General features: G+C 45.0%; 1 long non-coding RNA gene across 2 annotated transcripts in view; it reads left to right on the forward strand.

The window, feature by feature from the left end:
• The first annotated feature begins 1,079 nt into the window (after positions 1-1,079).
• Positions 1,080-12,771, forward strand: part of LOC138686709 (uncharacterized) — a 95,539-nt gene continuing 83,847 nt past the window's right edge. The window contains exons 1-3 of one of the 2 annotated variants that reach the window (XR_011326008.1): positions 1,080-3,942; positions 5,154-5,274; positions 5,930-5,973. This is a non-coding gene — a long non-coding RNA (uncharacterized lncRNA). Of the gene's footprint in view, positions 5,275-5,929; positions 5,974-12,771 lie in introns of both variants that reach the window. The other variant, XR_011326007.1, reaches the window with a different exon arrangement.

Below are 12,771 nucleotides of genomic sequence, written 5' to 3' on the forward strand. Positions count from 1 at the left end.
ATTCCATTGTTTTAAATCCTGAGAGGAGCTAAGGGTGAAACACATTACTGAATATTCATTAAATTTGGGAAACTTCAAGTGAAAAAGTGTATCACAGTATTAAGAATGAACAGTATTAAGATTGAAGAACCTTATCTTTATCAGCTCTGTCCTTCCCATCAACTGGAGAGCATGAACTAATGTCAGAAAGGTTATTTTCACTACTTATCTGAGATTGTTTTGAAAAAGGCAGTTCCCATGCCGCACTCCAGAGCGGTCTTTTCCTGTTTCCTCGCCAGCTGAAAGTGTGGGAAGTCAGATGTTGTGACAGTTCCAGAAAGGCCAGACAACAGGGGAAAGGGGTTTACAGCAGGAGAGCAAGGCGTCCCAGAGTGCTGGTGCTGCTGTCACAACACCAGAGAGAAATTAGTAGTCTGGCATAGGAAATAACCAAATACTCCTCTACATCAGACATGGAAGTGGAGCTGGGTGAATTTCCTGGAAGGGAGCTAAGCACTCACAGAAGTGGTGCTGGCATCACATTGAAGGCAGGCTGACACATGACTGGCAGAAGTGATTGAATGCTGCTTTGCATGAAATGAAATGTCAATACTATTAATTTTATGGCACAGCAGCCAAAATGCTTGTAACTGTCAAGGCCTTTCATCAAAGTAACATCTTTCCATCTATGGTGCTGGAGTGCAGAGGAATTTAAGTTGCTTACGCTTAAAGTCTTCTTTATGTAAAATAATAATAGTAATAATAATTTTCCTAACAGAGTGCTTTCAAAAGCAGTTTTTGATGTTTATCAAAACTGGAAGTTTTTACTGAAATAGAAATTACATAAGAAAATTGTTTCCTTCAAAAAGCATATAAAATATTTTAAATGTATCAAAATTAGCATTTACATCTGTTATTTAAATTATTCTTGAACATGGCAAAATCAACTTTAGAATGGCATCATAAATGGATAAGAGTGAGGTCATCTGCCCCCCTCCCCCCTTTTTTTTTAATTTGGTGGTGTTCTGCTGTATAGTCCTCTGCAATCTGAATTTGGAAACGCTTAGGTTTTGAGAAGCTGAGGGCCAGGGCTAAGACCAAGGAGAAGGAAAACTGAATTCCTTGAAGTCAAGCCACTGAGCCTTGGAAAGCATTTCCTCTTCCCTCCTAAAGATTATAAACATAATAAAATTTGTGGATTTTTATTTAGTATAGCACATTTATCTTGTCCATATTTGGGGCTCTATTGTGCTTGTTTATTTGCAAGCCCTGGAGAATTGAGGTTTAGTGGCACCAGTGTTAATTAGAAGTCAGTTTTGGTAATCACTCAAGAAGTGCTTGTATTCGCATCCAGACATGGAATGAAATCAGCACCATGTCACTCCAACAGCCACTCTCGACAAAGTAATCACCATTCTCATGCAGAATATTCAAAATAATTCCCTGGAGTGCAATGTAAGAAAAAAAAAAAAATTGTAATTTGCTGTTGGACTTTACACAAATTGGAAAATGAACTGAACTTCAGAAACACCTTATTTTATGTGAAAGGCTTGCCTGCCTAGAGAGCGATAGACGTCAGCGCAGTGTAGCTGTAAGAAGGAGCTCCCCGTCCCCGGGTGCACGCTGGGCGTGCAGTTACCTGCTCGTCCCTGCGCCAGGAGTTGTCCAGGTGAGTCCCTGACTGAAAGACACTTCTCCTCTGGGTCCTCACATTGCAATATTTGCTGGAACCTATTATATGGTTAATATCTGCAAAGCTTGTGATTTCATTGTTTGATACAATTTTATTCAGTCAAGCTGCTTCATTGCATAAAGGTCTTGGTATTTAATATTTAATAGCATAAATCCCACGTGAGTCCTAGGCAGAGGATGAAAATTACATTTCAGATTAATGTGCACTCAAAGCCTGCTCTTGTTTCTTTCTGCTTTTAAAGGCCAACAGCCATTTTCAAGCATAATACCAGCTTCCAGAGATGATGTCCGTATTCTCCTCTTTCAAAATGACTAGTTATGATCAAAACATACGTGGTGGGAACGGTTCCTGTGCTGAAACAGAGAGCAAGTGGGAAGCCCGTTTCTGCTGGCATTGGCAATGTGAAGAAGGACGCTGATCCACCTTCTGCGGTCGGGGCTTTCTCCTCCCCGGAGCCACGCTGCGCAGGGGGACGGTGCCGCGCACCTGCACCGCGCCGGGTGTCGCGGGGACACAGCCCTTTGCAAAGGTGCCCGGTTACAAGTAACGCAAAGAGCTAATTAGTAGGATAGCGGTGTGACCGCGGTCCCGGATGGGTGGACTGAGCGCGGAGTCAGCAAGGTGCTTGCGCGGCAGCGTCGCAGCAGGAGCGAGGAGTCTCCGGACGGCACGGTTAGCCCAGGGTGATGCCTTCCCGGGGACGGGGAGCGGCCAGCTCTGCATCACACCTCACTGGTATTTTTGCGCAAATGAATCTTAGGATGATGTGAAGAAACGTGTTTCAACAGGCTTGTGGCTCTTGCCACTGAGGGCCAAGGCGCTCCTGGGACTGTGGCTTTTGAGTAACGTGGTCCAGCTCTTCAGCAAATCTTCAGCTATTACAAGCATTATAATGTGTATGACTTTGGTGGAGATACTCAGCTTGCTCTGTTTTGGGGGACAGGTCAAACACTGGCATTGAAGTATGCCATTTTTTCTGAAAATGTGGGTCAAAATTTTTCTTTGTCCTGTAGAGGTGAAGGCAGTTACCTCCAGCTGGGTGCCCTGTCTACCACGGTCATTCCAGCACAGACACCTGGGATCCGCAGTCTTTTATCGCTCCTTCGTGCTGGCAGAGTGTGACAAAGGACGCCCGCAGCAGTGTCCACAGCGGTGCCCAGCGGAGCCCTCCTGCAGAGCTTGGGGTCTCCCGTGGTGCTTCAGCCTGCTGGCACCAGTGCAGTACAGCTAAGGACGCGCAGCAGCAGGTTTCAAACAACGTGTATCTCGGTCTGGGGCAATAACCAACAGGTCTTGGGTACTTACCCAAGTAGTGGGTTTGCAGCAGCGCTTTTCCAGACTAGGTTTTCAGAGCATCGTCAGCATCCATCAGATTTGGCCAGATTTTCAAAGGATTTCAGCATGCAGCACATACCTGGTATTTCATGTTCTTTTACAGGTTTGGCTATTTATATTGCTGCTTTCATGGGAGCTGAACTTGGCAGTGACTGCTTACATCTGACCCCAGACAGTTACTCATCAAAACATGCTATACACTTACAAATTAGATGCTATTTTAAAGCCCAGTCTGGCAAACATTCAGCAGCCAGTTTGGTACTTACCACTAGGATTATCCTAAGTGCCTTCAAGATCACTTCCTGAGTAAGTTTTATTTATATGTTGTGAATAACTGTTTGCATCCAGGCCAGGCAGAATTCCTCCTCTTAGCTCCTCCTCTTAGAGGAGGGGCAGGCATGACTACTCTTTCTATGCTGCTTTGAAAGCCTGAAGTGCTCCAAAAGGAAGGTCGGACAAAGCGTTTCTTCACATTAATTCCTTTGAGTGGCATTTAGACTTAACCAAGTGTGTTACAGACTTTTATTACAATAGCAAAGTCAGTGCTGGGAAGTTTTGCTCTCGCATGGTTTGTAGCTCTAGCACTACGGAGACCTTTTAAGAGCACAGGAGCTGCTGAAAAGAATTACCTTGAGGTACTCTGGGGCCTCTTTCTGCTGTAATTCTGCCATCTCCTCCAGTGGTGGGGAATTAACCACGGGTCCCCGAGTGCTGCCGCATTTGCTGCCAAGCGATGCCGTCTCCCGCCGGGCCAGCAGGTTACAGCACCGGTTAGCTCGCGCAGACACGAACCCTTGGAAAGGCGACGGGACAGGACGTGACAGCAGGAGAGCAAAGCTTCGGCGTCCGCCTGGTGCAAGTGCAGGAAATGTAGCGCATTCTGCTGCAGCAAAGGCTCCTCTGCCCCCTCCAGACCTGGGTGACGCTGGCCTAAAGTATCCTTCCTGGGAAAATCCTGTGGAGCGTTACGGTTATAGCTGTGGCTGCAGAATACTAATCTGACAAACACTTTATGAAACAAAGTGATGATAATTTCTTTAGTTTCTCTCTGATGAGTTTTAGCACATATTACTTCCTTTTTGTTTCTGCTGGGATAAGGTTTGAGAGAGAAATCTGCACCTAAATTTTTTGTTCTTGAGACATAGCAGCCAAAAATATGTTCAACTTACCAAACAGTTCGTAGACCCACACCAAAACTAGCAATAGGCATTGTCCCTGAGATGTAATTTTCTACAGCCTCAGTGAAATTGAGATGTATATACACATATATAACATTTCAGATTATGTAATTCCACCATCTGCTGCTTTACATAAACAGTACTCATATTCCACCTCTGCTTCTTTACAGAATGGTGTCCCACATATGAATCATTACTTATGTGCAACATGGGGCAGCTGATGAAGGATGGGCTATACTTTTTGTTCTCTAAATGCTCGCTCCTTCTAGTGAGGCAGAGGTGGAGAACTTGCAGAGCAGAAACACCATGTACTGTAACATTGCCCATTTGTTTCCCACTTACTGTCTTTGTTCCTACATATGCAAACCAGGCAGATTGTGTTTACTTTGATAAGCAACTTTACTGCAGGGTCAAGTAGAAAGAGAAGATTGGCAGGAAAGGAGCAAATCTTCCTTAAACAAAAATGTCTGCAATAATTAGCAAATGTGGCAAGAAAGAGTTGAGAAACAAGTAAAAGGTGAGAAGTGAAAGGTAAGCTTCAGGGCAATTCATTAAGATGGTAAATGAAGAGCAAACCAAAATTTCTGCAGGCATTTAGCAGATGGGAGGGTATTCTGGGAGTATGGCATTTGTTCAAGCAGTGAGTAAAAGCTGGAAATACATGGATTGAGGATCATTTTTTTAAAGGAATCATCAGTTTATGTTTCAGAAACAAACCATGAGGAAGGCAAGGCAGTGTTTTATGTTTTCTTTGCCTGCACTTGTATTTGTGCTGTTTAGGGAGCCTAAAAAAAGGAAAGCCTGCTTTTCAAAATTGGAGATGCCACACCCAACTCTGTTTTTCAATTACAGGTGCCAGTGTGTTGATTTAATTAACCTGCAGTGCAGCACACATGCAACTGATGTGGTTTGGGATCTAACTTGTATCCTGCTGTGGAGCTGAGTCCTACTGCCTATACATCTTCCAGGGGGTTTCTTCCCACCTATCTTCAGTCCCCAGAAGGCAGCCAACTACTCCTGCTGGTGACTTAGGCTCCTTCTGTAGCAGAGAAATTGGGAGGCACCTCTGGAGGCCAAGTCAAAGCTCAGGTGGGCTCCATCACCGTTTACAACTGTCAGGGTCAACAGGGTAATTGCCTTAGTGAGTCACTCCAGGAGGGGGGTGGATTAGGAGGTGAATAAAATGCAGGGAGGTGACTCTCCCTCAGCCTTCCTTCTTGTGTGTCCTGGGTTTCTGGAGCTGGCTGGGCCTGTGTGAGAGATTTAGGTAACTGCAGCTGAAAATGGGCTTCTTATTGATGAAGGGGGTCTGCTTCATGGCGGGGCGCGTGCTGCCTGGCGCCATTTGAAGCTCTTCTGAAGACTCCTAAAAGACTCAGCCCCAGGCTGTCTTCAGAGCTTCTTTGCTTTTAACCCCAGGAGAAAACCTGCTTTAATGACTGTGTCATCATCCTAGTTTATAGTCTTTTAAAGACTGAAACGTACTTGACTCCTTGGGGTGGGCTGCTTTCTGATAGTTACTGTTAGGGGGTTTGGGGGGGGGGGGGGAAGGGGTTGGAAGTGCTCCACAGAGGCAGGACTGCCTTCCGTATGTTCAATTCTTGGTGGTTTTATTTTTGATTAGGAGCAAGGGACTGTTATATGTTATGAGGAAGTGATGAATTACCCAGCATGTCTGGAGCACTGGGGGTTTTCTCACATCAGGATGATGGTGATTGATTTTTCTTTCCTTTTATTTTTTTAGATCTGCAGCAGAGGAATTTCTTGATGCCTGATTGCAGCCAACAGGTAAGCTGTGGAACTGGCTCACTGGTGACTGTGATAGGCCTTCCTATCTCCATTAAATTTTAGACTTCAGTGGCTTGCTGAAGACATGCTGTCAGGATGATGGAGATGGTGAGATTATTAAATGAGGACATCTTCTGCTTGCTAAATTGCTTTAATCTCACAGGAGGCTATATTAGTTCATATTGGCCACCCCTTTGTAGGGGCTAGAGGAGAAAGCAAAGAAACAAAGAGCAAGGAGAGGGACTGCAAAAATGCAGCAGTGTTTGTTTTCCTGAAAAGCTGTGGTAAAGCCCAGGAAGGAAGGTGGGAACTGCACCTTGCTCTGCCGGTACGGCTGGCACAGTGCTGGTCAGAGAGGAGGCAAAGATGGATTTAAATGATCCCAGCATGTGCTGGTTCCAGAGGACTATTATTAGCTTTGGTGTGTGTGAAGCACAGCACATCTGGTGTCTTGTCCCTTGCTGGCCATGGAAATCATGAAGTTATTCTGCATTGGGCTGCTTTTTCCTGTGCTCTCTTATGTTGGCTTATATCCTGCGCCAAGGGAGAAGAGGGCTGCAGCATGGGGGCTGGAATTTGGATCCTAAACTTGAGTATCTGTTTCTCTGGAAACTAGACTTCAGTTGCAATTTATATAAAATCGCTCTTTTCTAAAAGAAATTATGGAACTGGTTTGGACTAATTACAGACTCGTTCATAGTGTGATAGCATGTCTTGAAATCCCATGCACTCCCACTTGTTATCAGCTAGGGAGGTGGAGGGGGAAAGGAGGCAGAAAATACTGAAAGGAGCAGAAATTAGGGAGGAAGGTGCTGAAAAAGGAATGAAGCAAAACAGGACAAGGGGAGAGATCCATGTGAGGAGCAACCAATACAGAAAATGCAGCTGTCCTCAGATAACCTTCATTATGAGTGAGAAGGCATATACCTACATTCCCAAAATGAAGTAGGAAATAGTCTGTGAGCTATTGGTGATTTCTGTTATGTTTACTAGTTGCTTGCTGAATTAAGTCCTGTGAAAGGAATGCGAAAAGGATGGTAGTAAGAGCTGTAATTTGATTGTAAGCATCTAAGGCGCAATTGCTGGGCTAAAACATAAGAAAGGTATGCTGGAAGAGAGCAACTTTTTGTGTCGCCAGGTAGGAGTTGCTTTGCAGGCCATTTGCTTAGGAATGGTCACTGCTCCTGAGGGGTGTACATATTTTGTAGGGTAAAGGCTTTCTTGTGAGTGAACTTCCGTGAGTGGCATAAAAGTAGCAACTGAACAGAGAGAAATATTCGATATCAAGGTAAGTCTGGACTGCTGTCATACTCTGTGGGTGTAATTAGTCCAGCAGTCACTCTCACAGAGCTGTGAAATGCTGGTTTTCCCAGAGGTTTGTCATTCCTTGGTATTGTACTCTCCAGAAAGCAAGATATCTTTTTTCAGTCTTATTCAGCACAACCCATGGGTCAGTAAAGTACAGCTTGGACTTCCTGCACAGATAAACTGCTGGCACTTGGGATGTGCCGGATCAAGCTGATTAGGGACATGCAAAAGCGCAGTAGCTTGGTGGATGTTTTTATCCAGCTTAGGCTTGGTGTGCATTGAAGCTTTCCAGTGTGGTTTCCTTGAAATCCAGCATGATTTCCAGGTTTTCTGAATTACCTGTCATTTCTCTTCCAGTAGATCTAGCTATGCTGGCAGGGCCATATGCCACCCCAAAGCCCCTGTATCCCCACTGGGGAAAGCAGCTGTGGTTCTTGTCAGAGGGATATCCTAAAACCCCTCGGAGCAGGGCCACACCACCCTCCTCGGTCAGGCGTGTCGCTGCTGTGGGCAGATGCCCACAGCCTCTGCCGAGCCGCAGGGCGATACCTGGATGCCTCAGACTACTTCTGGCATGCCTTCGGCATGAGGTCCCAGGTCTGGTCTCTTCCTGCTTGGGGAGCTGTTGTCTCTCAACAAAATACCTAACAGTCCAAGAACTTGCTGCTGGAGGAAACCAGAAGGGTGACAACCTTTCCCATCTTCTTCATTTTAACTGTTTAAGAAAGCCTAACTGAATTCAAAGCTGGTATGCCAGCTGCCCACAGATGACAATGTGGTCCCATCGCTCTTCCTTTTCCCTAGTGTCTATACAATTAAAAGAAAAATAAACAAAAAACAACAACACAAAAACCCCACGAAAAATAAACTACACAACACTGAATAACCTTCTATAACTAGACTGGAGTTAATCAAGCTGAATTTATTAAGGAGATCTTTGCAACCAAATGAGCTGATTTCTTCCAGTAGAAAGAAACTTAGTTTATTATCTGATTTTAAAAGCTTGAATAATTTTAGCCATTGACTTTATTGTCAGCTAAAAGAACTATGTCAATTATTATCTCTAATAACTTTAGAGGACATCTTTAAAGTTCTTTTCCATGAATCCTACTTCAAATGCTACTGCAGAGATGAAAGGAACAAGCTTAACCCAATGAATAACTGATAAACCAGAAATATCACTGCCTTGCCTCGAAACATCACAGATCAGAGCTTGTCCCTTGAATATAATCATAGTGTATGCTATCTCTGGCCTTTATTGGAAGCGAAGCTCTTTTATGATATTCTGTCATTTATGACAGTTCCTCCAGAGAGTTCATTAGGATGAACATTAATGTGGCTGAATCTAGGAAACTGCTTTTCCTGACATAATGCCAACATATATTACAATACTGTGCCAATGCAGTGGGGGAGCTTTATGGTTGTTTAATGCGTGTGTGTGTGTGTGTTGCAAATTGCATCACTTTTTAACTCTCTCTGTAAAGCGGTATCTTTTTTTCTGGATTGCCACCGTTATAAATATATGTAACGGGGTGCCTGAACAGCTGTTTTGTTCAGCAGTTATCTATGATGATTATGTATTCATAGGTTAGAGTTTCCAGCACTGGAGAGCTGCAATTAATCTGTACTGTGCTTCAAACCATCAGTGAGCACTTGGGTTTTTCCCTACTTTATTGGCATTTCTTGGAGTTCCTTGTACATAAAAATCTGTATTGGGAATTGAGGCAAAGGAAAGAAGTAATGGCAAAGAAATAGCTGATGACTTGCCCCTTCTCCACCTGTTTCCACACAGCTGCATTGTGCAGGATTAGCTAACTTTGAGTCAAAGTCAGGTCACTCCTTTCAAGCATAGTCATGGTGGAGTGTGCAAAGGCCGGTGGGATTGGTCACTGTGGGTTAGCTGCTTGCACAAGTGTGGAGTGGGGGAGTGTGTATGTTTGTCAAAACAAAAAAACAACCCCAAGAACCACCCCCACATGTTTCTGTCAAAGGGTTTCATATATCTTGTTATGAAATGAAACTTTGTTGAATGCCCTTGCTACTGATTTTTTTTTTTTTTTTTTCTTTTAAGAAAGCTGTTGCCTTGACTGGTGACAAAGGACAGGACAGACATAAAAGAACTGAACTGAGGGGGGTGGGGGGAGGATAAGATCTAGCTAATATTTTCTGGAGAAGTAAAAGAGCATCATACAAAACTGCTAGAGAAAAATAGGCCCATGGGCAAAAAAGAGACACTAATAAATGTCCATAAGCCAAAGCAACAACATTAAAGGTTTAAAAAAAACAACAAACAAAACCAGGCTAAAACATGAGGCTGTAGAAAAGGTGACTGAACATAACAGACGCTTCTGAAATCCCAGCAGAATGACCAGAATACCAGAGACCAACTCTCTGGAGTGAGGGAAAGACATGTCATCTTGCTGAGTTCACACAGGGACGGCCCAAGTCCATTTCTTCTGCTTTCCCACCCTGTTTCATGCCCCAAACTTGATATGGTGGGATGGGTAAATACAGAAAAGGACTAGTTTCTTAACTGGGGTCACCTGCTGAATATCCATGGGATCATAAGTATATTTCTAGGGTCCAGGCAATGATTCAATGCTACATAAGCATATGATGTAATATCACTTGACTGCTCTAAGGAGGTACCTGGGAGAGCATTATAAAATGCTGTTATTAAGGGATTAAAAGGTTAGTTTTATGACTGGGCATTCTTCTACAAGATATGGGTGTCAAAATGGCAACACAAAAATAGAGTATCATGTTGGTAATGCAAAATATGTCAGTAATGGCATTCAGGCATCAATTTGTTGGCTTCTCAGTATGACTGACAGCTATATTCCATAGAAGTCTACATTTGATGTCATCATCCAGTACCACCAAAACTATCAAGACAGTGTGTGTGGGAGCACCTGTATTTATTTTATATATTGTGTTGTGTGGATGAGTGGATATCCTATGTGGTTTGGGACAAATGTTGTTACCTACATGTAAATATCCAGCACGTGCGTGACAACACTAGACTGAACTCTAGTGTGTAACAAAGGCTTTTTACATCATTCTGATCCACTGAAAAGAGGGGCAAAGAGTTCCTAAAATGTCCACGTATCAGACTTACGGCAGAGCAGCTTAAAGTGCCTGTCCTGTAAATAAGAGCCATGCTTTCTATGTCCCGTTTATCCTGCAGGGAGGTGTTAAAGAAGGAGGAAGGTTGTCAATGCAAACTGGAATTTGCCCAACATGGGGTAGACACCATCCCCATGTGTAGTTTAAACTAACTCACCAGAACTGTGGGGCTGAGGCCAGGCATAACTCCTCTGCTGCTACTACTGACAGAAAAGTAATTTCCACTGGTGGGAGCAAATGAAAAAACTGGATTTAGGGAGAGCTGACCCTGCACCTGAGCAGTATTCTGCTGTTGGCTTTGGTGACTTACTGGTGTTATTCTGCTGTTGGCTTTGGCGGCTTAGTGGTGCTTTATGGTGGTAGGAGCAAAATCGAGCTGAGGCTCATCACCTATTCCTTGCACGCTGAGTTCAGATGGAGAACACTGGAGCTGTAAACTGCCTCATGCTTTTTCCCATAGCCTTATTCTAATCTCCTTTCTGGGTCAATTCCCAGGTAAGAGAGGCATGCCATTACATTTTTAATTGTTTTCAGCTCAGTCTTCTGAATCGCCAGCGAGGGGCTGGCAGAGCCGACAGGACACGCTGTAATGCATTGTGTACAAGCATCTTATCTGGTTGGCACTGCTGTGGGTACCGTGCTTAGGAGTCTTCCACAAATATGGACATTTATCTTAGTCAGCCATAATGAACTGCGTCTGCCAGATGGGGAGTGGACAGCTGTAGTGGATCCAAATCAGCTCGGTCTCTGTCAGAGGTTGCCTACCCTGTGGGCTGGCACGGAGGGGATCCTAAGGGTCTGAGTCAGGAAACTTGGCTAACAGGCAGGAATACGGCTTTGAGGAAGGACCTTCAGGGCTGGTAAGTGAGTTGCTGGGTTCAATGTGAGATGAACTTGGAGGCCTGGTAGCCTTGGGGAGGGCAGGGAACCCCAGGAACATCCATTTAAGGTTCATCAAGTTCTGATCAATAAAGCAAGGCATTACAAACTGCTGATAGCTGCTGAGAAACTGTGGTCCTGATACCTGTGCGATGGGAGGAGATCTAGTGCAGCAAGTCACGTAGGGTCGCCCAAGAATTGGGATTGGAACATGGAACTGGGAGAGAAAACCTACGAATCCTGCTGGAGGTGTGAACCTGGGGCGATAGGATCATCCCTGACCGAGATCACAGGGAACACACAGCTTGTAAGGACAGCCCCTGCTTTGAAGTGATTGTGGTTTGAAGGGAGGCAGAGCAGCTGTGAAACGGGAATTTTAATCGATGGGGAAGTGAAAATTGGGGAGACTTGGCTTTTCTGCCTGTATTGGGCAGAGCTGGGAGGTGAGACTTGGCTTCCTGCCACCCAAGGCCAGTCTCCGCAGGCAGTCTGGTTTACAGGGACGTGTCAGGAGGAGAGCACTCCACGTGAACTATTCTTCACAAGCGTGCCTCGCTTTACCAAAGGAAAGCTCTCCAGTTGTGCACAACTTCAGCCTGCATCTGTCTGGCAGCGTCTTGAGGAGGTCTGTGTATTCCCATCTACCCCAGGTCTGGGATTTTTTTTTTATTCTGTAGGCATCAAAAATGCCCAAGCAGTGGCCTGACATTTTACTGCCTTCTAAAGTCTTAATAGACCCCCTGGGCTGGAGCTGGGCTGGCTGTGGGCTTCATCACCCGCAGAGCTCTGGGGCACTGCGGTCGGCCGTGCCGCAGGCGAGGGCATCCCGCGGTGATGCCGCTGCTCGGGGCTGGCGTGGAAACCCCGCTGCTCACACTGCCTGCCAGGGCTGCCTGTCCCTTCGCTCCCTGCAGCTCCTCGCTTTCAAGAGAGCGTGCGAAAGCCCCCGCGCCCGTTTCTGGCCCGTGCTGGCTCCCAGAGGCAGCCGGTGCCCAGCACCAAGGCTGCAGGAGCCGGTGTGGGTGTTGCTGCAAGAAATCGTGCTGGGCTGGGGGGCACGGCCAGGTCTGTCCCTGCATTTTGGTGCTGGTGCGGAGAAAGAAAAGGAAGATAAAGCTTTGTTTTCTAACTGCCCTCTGCAGCGCTTCTGAGTTGATCGAATAGATTTTTTTTTTTTTTTTTGCTCCTTCAAGTCTAACGATGTCAGAAAGAGGCAGCCAGGTTATGACTCTATTCTTAATAATTAGGAAGATTGGTATAAGAACTGTAGAGAGGTTTCCAAATGATTTTTAACAGCTAGTTATTTCCTTGAACAGCCTGGATTAGTATCCCATATAGCTGATGAATATGCTGGAGTGACTGGATTGATTGATAGTAATTTTAGGACGTGACCGGGAATTCAATTAACTTTTGAAAAAATGTTTAAACAAACAGCTTAAACAGTTGGTTTTGCGGGGGTTTAGCAACCTTGAAATTTTGTTCCAG

This window comes from Haliaeetus albicilla, chromosome 9 (genome assembly GCF_947461875.1).
Source record: "Haliaeetus albicilla chromosome 9, bHalAlb1.1, whole genome shotgun sequence".
In the NCBI taxonomy this organism is placed as follows: Eukaryota; Metazoa; Chordata; class Aves; order Accipitriformes; family Accipitridae; genus Haliaeetus; species Haliaeetus albicilla.